This window comes from Canis aureus, chromosome 2, assembly GCF_053574225.1.
Source record: "Canis aureus isolate CA01 chromosome 2, VMU_Caureus_v.1.0, whole genome shotgun sequence".
In the NCBI taxonomy this organism is placed as follows: domain Eukaryota; kingdom Metazoa; phylum Chordata; class Mammalia; order Carnivora; family Canidae; genus Canis; species Canis aureus.
In genome coordinates, this window is record NC_135612.1 from 14,787,047 (window position 1) to 14,799,336 (window position 12,290).

General features: G+C 38.2%; 1 protein-coding gene and 1 pseudogene across 18 annotated transcripts in view; both read left to right on the forward strand.

Annotated features, from left to right (window-relative positions):
* The window catches only part of MCTP1 (multiple C2 and transmembrane domain containing 1), a 536,343-nt gene that overhangs the window by 219,924 nt on the left and 304,129 nt on the right, over positions 1-12,290 (forward strand). The window lies entirely within an intron of this gene.
* Positions 280-1,654, forward strand: LOC144293410 (developmental pluripotency-associated protein 4-like; annotated as a pseudogene).

Genomic DNA, 12,290 nt, shown 5'->3' on the forward strand with positions numbered 1-12,290 from the left:
TGGAATTGACATTGTCTATTGTAATGTTGCTCCTGCTTATTCTTAAAATTTGTTGTTTTATTGGAAAGATTTTGCTTGGTTTTAAACGTTAAAAGTGAAGAAAGGAGCAATTTTGGGCCCGGGGCCATTTCAGGAGTAAGACTTTTCTTTTTGTCAGCCTTGACTTCTCTTTGGATATGGAGAAAGCAAAAGGCAGAAAAAACTCCACGAAGTCGAGGGAAGACTATCTGGTTGGCCATTCCCAACCTGTACCAGAAGAAGCCTAAGAGAACAGTAGGCTTCTGGTGAACCAAAGTTACCGGGAACCTCAGCAAGTGGGACCAAATGGAAAAGATCTGTGAAAGAAGATGAAGTTTCCTGTTCAGAAAAAATGGCACAACGCAAGAGTACAAGAGTAAGAATTCAGAAGAAAATCCCAGTTCCTCCATTACCTTCTAAACAGCCACCAGCCAACTTGCTTCACCGAGACATCCTGCGGCCCTGGTGCCAAGAACTCAAGCTGAGCACCAAAGGCCAGAAATTAGATGTATATAAGCGAATCTGCAAATATGCTTACCCGGATCAAAAGACGAACATTCCTGTCACCACAGAGGAGGCCAAGATTCTCACACAGACACAAAGAAGATTGATGATGGACAAGGGGAAAATGTCTCTGGAAAGTCCTGGAACAAAGATACCTTCTGATGGAACCTACCCTCCTGAAGTGGCTGCCCCCACAAGGGATCTGATGCTCTCCTGGAGGGGGTCAATACTATTGTTGTGACAACTTAGGCCCCAGATACCATGTTTGCCTCCTGGTACAGAATTGCAGCCAGGGCTGGGAAGATGGAGACAGTGGCATCACCACAGGAGGCCCACGGTGTCAAGTGGTGTGTGGTCCATGGGAGAAGTATGCCTGCAGACACACAAGGTTGGACTCACCTGCAATTTCATGCAGGACAAGCCTGGGTGCCTGAAAAGTGAGGGAGAGTATGTGCCCTCTTCTTGCTCCCCACTTGTGACTTTCCACCCCCACAGCTGGAGGACAGTATGCTGTGCCCCAAATGTGTTCACAGGAATAAGGTGTTAATGAAAAGCCTCCAATGAGCTTTCAATAGCAAGAAAAGGGACACAGTTGTGATTATAATCAATGGTACAAAGAGAACTACAATCATCTCCGTGGTGACATTGATGGCCGGACGGCAGACTGCTCACACCCTCCATGCTTCCTGTTTACAGGGACACAGGCTAGTGCATTGCACATGTTACCGTCCAATCTCCCCCGGGACCTGTGGCTTCATGGGTGGAGATGCAGGGGCTCTTAGGTTTTAAACTGGAAGAGCATTTCAGAAATGACCATTCATTCTACTTAATAAGAAGAAAAAGTCATTCATAGTACCCAAACGTTTACCCTTCTGAGATAGAAGTGACCTTAACTTCTTTTATATGGTCTCATTCATTTGGGGAATATAAAAAATAGTGAAAGGGAATAAAGGGGAAAGGAGAAAAAAATAAGTGGGAAATATCAGAAAGGGAGACAGAACATGAAAGACTCCTAACTCTGGGAAATGAACTAGGGGTGGTGGAAGGGGAGGTGGACGGGGGGCGGGGGTGACTGGGTGATGGGCACTGAGGTGGGCACTTGACGGGATGAGCACTGGGTGTTATTCTGTACGTTGACAAATTGAACACCAATAAAAAATAAATTGAAAGAAAGAAAGAAAGAAAGAAAGAAAGAAAGAAAGAAAGAAAGAAAGAAAGAAAGGGAAAGAGAAAGAAAGAAAGAAAGAAAGAAAGAAAGAAAGAAAGAAAGAAAAGAAAAGAAAAGAAAAGAAAAGAAAAGAAAAGAAAAGAAAAGAAAAGAAAAGAAAAGAAAAGAAAAGAAAGTGGGAACCTGAGCCTCACCTGGCAGAAGGTTTGGAGAGGGGGAATGAGTGGAAAGCACAGGTGTGCTTCCACACTGGATTTCTCTACAATTCTAATTCCTCCAGAGACTGCTACCTTTTCAGGCCTATGACTTCAGGCTGTTGAGTATTTTAAACCAAAGGGAAAGCTGTTATTCTTTCCCACTCCCAAAAACATACTTTTAATATACAAAACATTTTTTGATGTTTTGTTAATAATCTGAGAACTCTATGGTGTGTCTCTGGGATAATAATATAGAACACTTTGAGGGTATTATTTCCACCTGTAACTATCATGTGTGTTTCTACTGCTTAAAAATATTTAAGGGTACTTCTGAATCATAAATTCACAATGTATTGGATTTTAAATTGTATATAAAATCATCTATTGTATATAGGAAACCATATGCATTGTGGGAAAATTCTTAATATTCTTAACTCAGGATTAAGCCAAAAACCCTGATTTTCTTTGCCATGATTATTTTTAAAACCATTCGAATGAAGTAAGAGTAACATTTAAAAAAAAAAAGCTATACATTTAATGTCTATAAATTGAGGAGTTTGATTCATTTAAAATTTTTTGTCCTTCCTGAATTTATAGTCCTGTGGTTCTTAGAAAAGATTTTTTTCACTTGTGTTTTTATGGCAGTTTCCAACATTGTTTTATTGTTGGGGATTTGGAGATTATGAGATTTCTTTTCCCCCTCTAATGTACTGGAAGGAGTAGTAGAGTTAGAAAGTTTGCAACCATTAGGATATGGGCAGTTTTGGGCAAGAATCCTCAATAAATGTTAAAAATGTTAAAAAAAAATTAAAAGTGCACAAGTTGCCTTGTTCCAGTAAAACTAAACATGTACACACACACACACAAATAAAATAAAATAAAATAAAATAAAATAAAATAAAATAAAATAAAATAAAATAAAATAAAACAAAACACTCATAATTTGACGTGGTAAAGTAAAAGTGATAGAGTATTGATGCTGGTACTCTTATTCATTTTTTCATCCTTGAATATTTAAGCATTTATTCCCAAGGCTTGAGAAAAAGAACAGAGTTGATCAATAGGGATACGATTAGCATAACAAAATAACATCCAAGATAAAAATTAATAAAATAGGCACAGTTATTTTTAAGAGTTCTCTCTCTCTGGAGGTATTGAGGGGGAGTCAAATTGTGAAATTAGCTGTTAGAGCTGATACAGATTTCACATTCATTTAGTTGACCATAGCTTCGTACAAGGTTTCTGTGCATCTTCTAAAGAATTGCATTTGTGGCTAATTAGCCTTTCAAATGAATTCTTTTCAAGGTAATAATAGCAATGAAATTATAGCATCTCTATCTGTGCAAATTTTCATGAATTGCTGTATGTGGTTGGATCCACAGAATACTGTATTGCTGAGAGACATGTTCTCAGAGTTCACCCACTCCAAATACAACCTTTTATGCTGTTTCTGGAAATATAACACTAATAGCTAACATTCCTATGGTATTTACTGTGTACCCTGACACTGTCATAAGCACAGTGCAATTGTTAACTCCCTACACCCTCACCACCTGATGAGGCATGACCTGTTATGTTACATTTCACAGAAAGGAAAACGATGATATAAAGGAATTAAGCCACTTGCCCAAGGTCCCACAGCTAGAAAATATCAGAGCCAGGGTGCAAAGGCAAGCAGTCAGGCCACAGGGTTGTCTTCTTAACTATTATATCATGCTGTTTCTAAATTAGAGAATCAGCATTCTTATCATGATATTATTTTGAGAACTTTAAATATCAAAAATTACCATGAACCGTATATCAGATGTTAGGTGTGTATTTGCATGTTAAATACAAATTCCTTATCTGATGATGAGGCCATCATAGCCTTTAAATCCCATTTGGCTCATATACAAGCACTGACTACAAGCCTCTTTGATTCTCCTGGTTGACTATGACTCAAGCCTCACTTCACTAAATCCTGAAACATTTCATCAAATGCTGAGACTTGTTGCCTTCTAAACTATGCTAGCCCAGTGACTTTCACCACCTCTAGGAACCATTCTTCATTCATTCATCCATTCATCAAAAGTATATTGAGCATCTCTGTGCCAAGTACTCTGCTAAAAGCAGGACTTCTGAGGGTACACTGCACGGAGATACAAATTCCACTAAAACCAGATCTATTCACAAATATTTCTAAATTATGATGAGTTTCATAAAAGACACAGCAGGTTACCGTGGTAAAGAATAGCAGATGGAGGGGTGCCTGGGTGGCGCAGTGCATTAGGCAGGTTAAGCATCCAACTCTTGGTTTTGGTTCAGGTCATGAACTCTGGGACCTGAGATTGAGTTCTCTGTCAGGCTTCACACTCAGTGTGGAGTCTGCTTGAGATTTTTTCTCTCTGCCCTTCCCACTCATATGCTCTCTTGCTCAAATAAATAAATAAATCTTAAAAACAACAACAATAAAAAGAATAGCAGAGAGAGAATTTTTTCAGTGGGTGGTTCGGGGTAGGTTTCTCTGAGATGACACGAGCTGACACCTCCAGGATGAGAAAGAGGAAGTCATGCAGTTAGCCTGGAGAAGAAGTTTCCACTGGAAAAATAGCAGCCTGTGTAAATCTCCTAGTGGGCAAGAGCTTAGCCCTGGCAAGCAACTCACACAGGGTTAGTGCGGCTAGCACGTAGTGAAGGGAGAGAGGGGCCAGAGATGACACTGGAGAAACTAGTGATGGAGATTGTACAAGATTTTGTAAGCCACGATAAGGAGTTTTCAGTGTTTGAAAATCCCCTGAAAAGTTTTAGGCAGGAGAGTAACATGATCATTTTTTATGTTTAGTGATCACTTCAGCTGCTTTGGGAGACATGAGTGCAACATTCTAGAAGGCTACGGGGTAAATTCAGGTTAGGGATGATGGGGCATGTACTGGAGCATGGTGGTGATGGATTTGGGAAAGAAGACAGAGTTAAGACACATCTTGAAAGTGTACTTCATGACACTTGCTGATGGGTCTGATGGAAGGTTGAAGAGAAAAGAGAGGAAAGGATGCTGCTGAGCAACAGGGTGGATGGTTACTGCTTTCCCTGAGTTGAAGGATGGGGACAGGTCGAATGGGATAATCAAGAGATCATTTTGGATGTGTTAAGTGTGAGTTGCCCAGGAAGCATTCAAATAGAGATGTCACATAAGTGATTGGCTATGTGGACTTAAAACCCAGAAGAGTCTGAGCCCCATGGAATGGGTGTCACTTAAAGCAACAGAAATTCATGTACTGGCTCAGGTACAGAATGCCAAGATCAATGTGAAGCATGTCGACAATCACAACCTGTGGCACCTACACCACCATTTGCAGAGAGAAGACAATGCTTTCTGTTTTCCTGAACACAACTGCTCTTTCTCTGTCGCCTGCTGGAAAGGCAGAAATAGCCAGGCTATCTATCCTGCTCTTTTTCCTGTGGCTGCACATAGCAGAACACTAGCTGAATTCTACAGGTGGAATGAAATTAATACCACCGCTTGCATTCTTCTCTCCCCAGAGTCCCTTCTTCCTCACTTGGACTTCACCCCCTGAGCAGGCCCTCCCAGAACCTCACTCCATGATTTGCCCTCATACCACTGATACAAAGCACTTGGATGGATCCTGCCCTCTCTGGGACACAGAATCATCCCACCTATATGCAGAGAAGGACTGAAAATCCAGGTTCCTCCACCATGTTTTTCCCCTTCAGAACACTAAATTCTGTTGTACTGCACAAGAAAAATCTAACAAATGGCTTCTGGCAGAAAGACATTCTGCTGGAAGTCCGTGGGCATACAGAGTTTTTAGCAGACAGGACCAGAGCTGGTGAGAATACTCTGTCAGTTATTCCAAAGGTGTACTTACTCGCTGGTTCCTGGCTCCATGCACACAGGCCATGTTCTTTAGAATGCGGCCCTTGCTAATTTGCTTCACTTACAAAGAGTTCATTCCAGCCAATTTAAAAGAGCTCAACATAAAAATAAAAATGTGTCCAGGCAGCTCACCCAAAGTAAGTATAAATGGCTCACAGATGTGAAAGACAGTCTCACTAGCAATTAAATGCATGCAACACAAAAGGAGGTGCCTCTTTTAACCTGTCAGAGCAGCAGACATTTTACGATTTGTACAACAGACGATGTTGAAGGTGTGAGTTTATGAGTTCCCACCCAGCATTCACAGCATTTTCACACAGTTTCTTCCTCTTCACAACTGCAGAGCAAAGTAGGAAAAGGGTTGAATAGAATGGTGTATGATCAGGGGTTGGGAGTCAGGGTAGGGATGGGAAACAGACATAGGTCTCATGTGGGGTGGGGTGGAGAGTTTTGGAGGGGGAGGAAGGCAATTTTGAGAAGTGCTAAAATAGATTATAAGTTAGGTTAAATTTTTAAATTTTTGAGAAATGCAAGCAAATAATGAAATTTCTCGTTTAGCTTCTGCACCGTATGTTTTAAAATGTGATCTTCTGTAGGAGATTGACTTACTAGAATTATCTGATAGTATCTCTTTTGGAGTCGATGTTTGGGAAACTCAATTGCCATTGGTGGAAATGTAAGTTTTGGCGGGTTATTTTTGGAGGGTTGGTGATTTGACAACATCTCTCAAAATTAAAAACACAACACTTTTATCTAGCAATTCCTTTGGTAGAAATTTACCCATTAAATACTCATAAATGTGTACACACACCCCCAATGTGCATAAGATGAACTTCATTGCAGCATTGTTTGTAATAGTATAGAAAAGAGGAAAAAAATGAGAAACCTAAAGATCCATCAATAAAAACCTGATTAAATAAATTTTAGTGCGTGCAGTATAGAATTCTGTTGGTTTCTTATGAAGGACGAGGTTGATCTGAATGTTCTGATATCAAAAGACTGTCAAGATGTTTGTATAAGAAAAATGCATAATCATACAATACATTCATTCTTATATCTGTATTTTTTAAAGATATGTGCCAATTTTTCTTTTTGGAGAATACTCAAGAAAATGTTAATGGTGGTTACCATTGTGGAGAAGCAAGAGTTTGGATGGAAAGTGCAAGATTTTACTTTTTACTTTTACTTTTATGTTCCATTTGGAGTACACAGTCAGTGGATATGTTTTAAAGAAATGTCAGCTGACAGAGATGTTCCTGGGAATTCCACATGCAGTGCTCCCAACTACACATGTAAGCCCTGGGTTGTCTTTACCAAGAGGATGGTGTGTGATGCTGTTCTTTTTTAACTCTGATTTTTGCTTACCTCTCTCTCACTGTCCATAACCCATGACACCAAGTGGAGAGCAAATTTCTGGATTTTTCCACTGTTTTCTAACTATGTGATATCATTTCTATTTTATTTTCAGAACTGAAAGTTTCATATGAAGCAGCTTAAGGTGCCAAATACCTTTCTTTGCATCCCTTTGTATAGTGCATGTCTGACACACTTAGTGATGCATTTATTGGCTCTGTAAATAGACCTTATAACTATTTGATTCGATTGTATAAACAAAGTCATTCTGAGTAGTAGCATTCGAAAACAGGCACCTGGCTGTGAAAATAAGCATAGATATGTCAATTACCCATAACTGGGAACCTCTCAAAGTCTTGCAGTGAACCAAGACAAGTGGCTGGTCTAATAACTCAGTTGATGAGGCAGTGAGATTCAGAACCCTTGCTAATACTTCAGGTCTTCAGGCTTTGCAATTTGAACTAACACTTTTGTGGAAAGCAAGCATTAAGAAGGGCTTGTGTTGTGATGAGCTCTGGGTGCTATATGCAGCTGATGAATTATTGAAAACTACATCTGAAACTAATGATGTAGTATATATTGGCTAATTGAATTTAAATTTTAAAAAGTGAGATGCTGTGCTCACAGGTAGCCTTTTCAATTACGACAAATGGGTCTGTTTTAGCTGAAGGCATGGAGACGTAAGAGCTTAAAGAAACGAACAACATTTTTCTGCAAAATGAAGGGGTGCATTTTCATCTCTGGAATCTAAAAATAATTTTATAATTATATATTCTACTTCCTTGGGTAATTTTTTTTCTGCACCTTCTATTTTTTTTCAATTGGCCATTTAAGTTTAATAGTAAAAGACTGGTTAATGATAAGAAAGCATCGTAAAACCTTCAGAAGGAAAGGAGAATGTTTTGTGGATCATTTGTTTTTTGTGTGTGCGTGTGTGGCAGTTTTAAGTTATTTTTAAAATCAGTACTTTTTAAAATAAATCTATTTTTTATTGGTGTTCAATTTGTCAACGTACAGAATAACACCCAGTGCTCATCCCGTCAAGTGCCCACCTCAGTGCCCATCACCCAGTCACCCCCACCCCTCACCCACCTCCCCTTCCACCACCCCTAGTTCATTTCCCAGAGTTAGGAGTCTTTCATGTTCTGTCTCCCTTTCTGATATTTCCCACTTATTTTTTTCTCCTTTCCCCTTTATTCCCTTTCACTATTTTTTATATTCCCCAAATGAATGAGACCATATAAAAGAAGTTAAGGTCACTTCTATCTCAGAAGGGTAAACGTTTGGTACTATGAATGACTTTTTCTTCTTATTAAGTAGAATGAATGGTCATTTCTGAAATGCTCTTCCAGTTTAAAACCTAAGAGCCCCTGCATCTCAACCCATGAAGCCACATGTCTTAACGTGACCAAATGAATTTTGACCATAAATGAGACCATATAATTTTTCTGCACCTTCTAGATGGAGAAAGTTATATATGATTTCTACACTCCGTGAACTGATATAATGTGTGTGGTTGTTGTCTTTTTACTAATTATAAACACCTGAGTTGTATATACATTGACTAAAGCCTCTATCCTAAAATAGCAACCAGCTATTTAGTCTAGCTAATGACACCAAAGAGATTTGATTAGAAACTAGCAAACAAATGCCCTATAAATTACTTAGAGTAGTAGAAGGCAGAGAAAAATATCTCTTCCAGGAGAAAGATTCTAAGTCTAATTTAGAAACCTTTGATATTAGAAATTTAAAATACTTTTTCTTTAACCACAACCCACCCTTTTCTTTTGACATGAACTTTTAGCTAAGGAAACTTGCATAATTAGGGTCTGAGCCATTAAAATTTCCATGTAGTTTCAGATGTCTAGTTCACTTTTTATTTTATTTTATTTTTAATCTGGGAGGAAGTATTCATGTGCTGCCTGAGAGCATGGGCTTTTGGTATTGGAAATGTTTGAATCCTATTTCTAGCATTTTCTAGCTGAAGCAAGTAATTCAACTTCTCTAATCTTTAGTTTCCATGTCCATATTACTAGGCTAATAAGAGTAATTATTCCTTAGGTTTTTGTGCACAGTAAATGAGACAATGATTGTGCTTCATTGATGTTAACTATGTCACCAGTTGAAATACACTGGATTGCAAGTAACAAAAAGCACAACTCACACAGACTATGATTATAAAGGGAATTTTATTGGCTCATATAACTGGAAGACTTAGAGATTAATGCAGTGGTTTAATCAAGTTGTGAGATTGAGTGTATTTCTGTCTATCCACCTAGCCTTTCTCATTATTAGCTTTATCCCAGTTTAATTCCTCTCGTGAACTCCACACGATTGCCAACATTCCCAGGCCAGCTACATGTTTCCTCATTTTCATCCAGGAGGAATGACTGAGCCTATTCTAGCATTCTCAACCAAGACCAAAGACCAAAGATTTACCTTGACTGGAAGAGCTTTGGTCGCATTCCTAACTCTGAACCAGTCACTGTCGTCAGGGCATTGGATTGGCCTAATCTTTGTGACATTCTCCACTCTTGAGATGAAGAGCAAATTAGTTTCCCACAACCACAGTGATTACCAAGAGCAAAGTGAGGGATATTGGGAGGAGAAAAGTGGAAATGCCCACTTGAAGGTAATCAGTACATGTAGTATTATACTGTTGTCCAGCCCCCACCACCACCCACTGTTGGGCAGGTTGTCTACTGCCCAGGCAGGAAGTTAATCTGTGTACCTTAGTGAGCTCAGGGAACATTTACACCAAAAAAAAGTTGTTAAAATTTCTATTAGAGGCAGAGTGATTTCAGGAAACACACACACACACACACACACACACACATATACAACTGTTTGCCAAGATGAATAGTATATGTTTCTGTAATAAATCAAAACCTCCCTGCACTGAATACCTATTACTGAGAAACATTTGACCATTTTTGATTTTCAATTTAATGCTACGCTCTGAGGAAGTTTTTAAAAATTCAAAGTGACACCCAGCATCATTATCTACTCATATGACATCACTCAAGTTTTGGCAGTTTAGAAGATGTCTTTTTTGCAATTAGGACTGAGAACACTTAAGCTGTTATTCACTTTGTTCTAACAACGTCTTTGGAACACTTAGAGAATATCAGTTAATTGAATAATTTAAACTAAGCATCTATTTTCATTGTATTTACTTCACTGCTACAGTCCACTATTGAAAATTTCTAGGTCTACTATTTATCTATGGCAGATCCTGCTTTAACATTTATTAATCCAATAGATTTTATTTACATATGGAAAACCCTCATAAAATACCTTTCTCTATGACAGACTATGTGCTAAGTAAATAAAATTAAGAGTCCTGTGGTGACATTTCAGAATTTGAAATCTCACAAACAAGTATAAAAGCATGTTGCAAAAGGAAATATAAATGTATTTTTGATTTCTTGTCTTTATTATTCATACCTCTCCTCATAGCTCTCTCACCCACTGTAAGAATAATTGCAAATGATGCACTTTCCTCACAAAATCGTGCTCAGATGAGAGCATTTCTATTCATGGATGAAGGATTCTGAAGATCTGTGAAAATTGAGAAATGTCCATATTTATCCCTGACAAGTGACTTTCTACAACTGCTCAGACTTCTCCTTTACAGTGCTTCCTTTGTGAATGCCTTAAAGTCTCAACTAGATACTAATCTAGCTTTCATACCATTTAGTTTATATTCTTATCTGTAATCAGACTATCTTCTTAATAGTACAAAGGCAGGGTCTAAATACTATATTTTTCACACAGGATACTGTTTCACACATGTTACTTCATTTAATTTTCACAACAATTCTAGCAGGTAGGTACTATTTTTATCCTAATTTTGTAAGATGAGAACCTAAGCAATTGGATGATGGAGGAAAAATTTAAAGGAAAAAAAAATCTGACTATAATCTGTTCTCTTTCCTTTGAAAATGAGCAGGAAATTTGGAAGTAAAGTAGATCAACCTCCTTTTTTTACAGGTTAGAAATTGAAGGTCAGAGAGGGTAGTTATATGCCTAAGATAGTAAAGCTAGTTTTACGGAGGAGTAGGAAGTAAAACCCAAATCTTGTGACTTCTAGCCTAGTGTATGGTCCCTGTTAGCATTCTCTTCAGTTACCTGCAGTTGAAATGGTAATAGCAGTCATACTACAAAATTATTTTGATTAAATATAATTAATATATATCCTTTACACATCATTCTGTTTTCTTGTTTATGAAATTTGTTAGGTTAATTTATCACTAACATGCTTACTATGAAGTGTATCATTATACTTACTAAGCAAAAACCAAATTAGAATAGTTGCCCCCGGGATCCCCAGGTGGCTCAGCGGTTTGGAGCCCGCCCTCAGCCCAGGGTGTGATCCTGGAGTTCCGGGATCGAGTCCCACGTCGGGATCCCTGCATGGAGCCTGCTTCTCCCTCTGCCTGTGTCTCTGCCTCTCTCTGTGTCTCTCATGAATAAATAAATAAAATCTTAAAAAAAAAAAAAAGAATAGTTGCCCCCTACCAGAGACTAGGTTATTTACATGAGAGAACTAGCTGTGTAGAAACTTTCAAAAACTTTATACTTTAAAGTATTTTAGATTTACAGAAAAGTTATAAAGAGAGAACAGATGATTTCCATGTATCACATATCCAATTTTCCCTGTTGCTTACATATTACATTGAGTGGTACATCTGTCTAAAAAGATGAACTAATTTTGATACATTAATATAAGCTAAAATCCATACTTTATTCAGACCCTCAGTTTTCACTGAAGGTCCATATTCTGTTCCAGGATCTCATCCAAGTTACCACATTTCATTTATGTTTTCATGTCTCCTAAGGCTGCTCATGGCTGTGACCATTTTTTAGACATTCCTTGTTTTTGATGACCTTGATAGTTTTGAGTCATACTGGTCAGATATTTTATAGAATATTTTATAGGATATAGAATATCCTTCCATTTAGGTTTGCCTGGTGTCTTCCTCATGGTTAGGCAGAGGTTGTGTGTTTAGGGAAGAAGACCACAGAGATAAGTGCCATTCTCACCATGGAAATATGCTATCAGCATGACTTTTCTGTATTTAACTTTGATCACCTGGTTGAGGTAGTGTTTGTTAGGTTTCTCCCCATTCTCTTTTAGAAGCCACTATATGCAGCCTACATTGAAGAGCTGGAG